The sequence below is a fragment of the Cynara cardunculus genome (genome assembly GCF_001531365.2).
Source record: "Cynara cardunculus var. scolymus isolate 2C chromosome LG 2, CcrdV1, whole genome shotgun sequence".
Classification (NCBI taxonomy): domain Eukaryota; kingdom Viridiplantae; phylum Streptophyta; class Magnoliopsida; order Asterales; family Asteraceae; genus Cynara; species Cynara cardunculus.
In genome coordinates this window covers 61112409-61113897 of record NC_037529.1, presented here as the reverse complement: position 1 = coordinate 61113897, position 1489 = coordinate 61112409, and positions in this window count along the sequence as shown.

Genomic DNA, 1489 nt, shown 5'->3' with positions numbered 1-1489 from the left:
GTGTGATATGGGTGTGATAATCATGTGATTATCACACAATTATCACATTATTGCTTATATCAACACGATTTGGTGTGATTTGAGTGTGATATGGGTGTGATAATCATGTGATTATCACACAATTATCACAAGGATTCCACTCGGCTAGGGTTAACTTAGAAATCGACTACCGATTTGGTGTGATATGGGTGTGATAATCATGTGATATCACTATTATAACAACGCATTCGATTTGATCATGGTTCGATCGATTAGGGTTAGACAATCACACATTTATCACAACGATTATGGGCGAAATCCACTAAACGATTTTGGTGTGATATGAGTGTGATAATCATGTGATATCACTATTATAACATCACTTGCGCACTCAATTTGATCATGGTTTTGATTGGTTAGGGTTAGACAATCACACATTTATCACAACGATTACTCATGATTTCGATAGGTTATGGTTACACTTGATTGATCATGGTTTCGATAGGTTATGGTTACACAATCACACAATTATCACAAGAGGAGAGAAGAGAGTGGAAACGAACGTGCAGGAAAAAAAAGGATAATTATGACTAATTAAAATAAAATAAAAATTACTTAATTACATTACTGCCCTTATTAATTTATTTATATTTAATGTAAGTTAATTTATTAATTAAAAAGGTTTGAGTTTATTAAGTTGTTCTCGCGTTCTCGTAAATCACAGGGGGTTCTCGTTTGAACCTCCACCTATATATATATATATATATATATATATATGTATGTATGTATGTATGTATGTATGTATGTATGTATGTATGTATGTATGTATATATATAGGAACAATCATTTGTTAACCAAGTAAATAGTATTAACTTTATTAACCGATTTGAACATTTATTTTTTTAATCAACTGTTGTAATTAAGTAGGAGGTTATAATCTGATAAAAAAAGGAGATAAGTTAATTGGTATTAAATGAAGGGCATTTTCGAAACAAATTATTTTTATTTTTGGAAGATAATTATATTTTATTTTTTTGAAAATAATCAATAATAATATTTAAATAATTTTTGTTTAAAGGTGAAATCAAAATGTTCACAAGTAAAAATCATAAATGAAACAATGATTTTTGTTTAAAGTTCATGGATGAAACTGAATAATCAAAGTTAATAGATGAAACTAGAAAGTGAAACAATGAATTTTATTTAAAGTTCATAGGTGAAACCAGATAATCAAAGTTCATAGATGAAACCAGGAAGTTAAACATTGATTTTATTTAAAGTTCATATGTGAAACTAGAAAATCAAAGTTTATAAGTGAAACAAAAAAATGAATATATAATTTTTGTTTAAAGTTCATAGATGAAACCAAAAAATGAAACAATGATTTTATTTAAAGTTCATAAATGAAACTAGAAAGTGAATTAGATAATTAAGAAAATTTAAACAAGTTTATAGGTAAAATCGAAAATTTCATAGGTGAAACAATTAAGTGAATGATATTATTATTGAA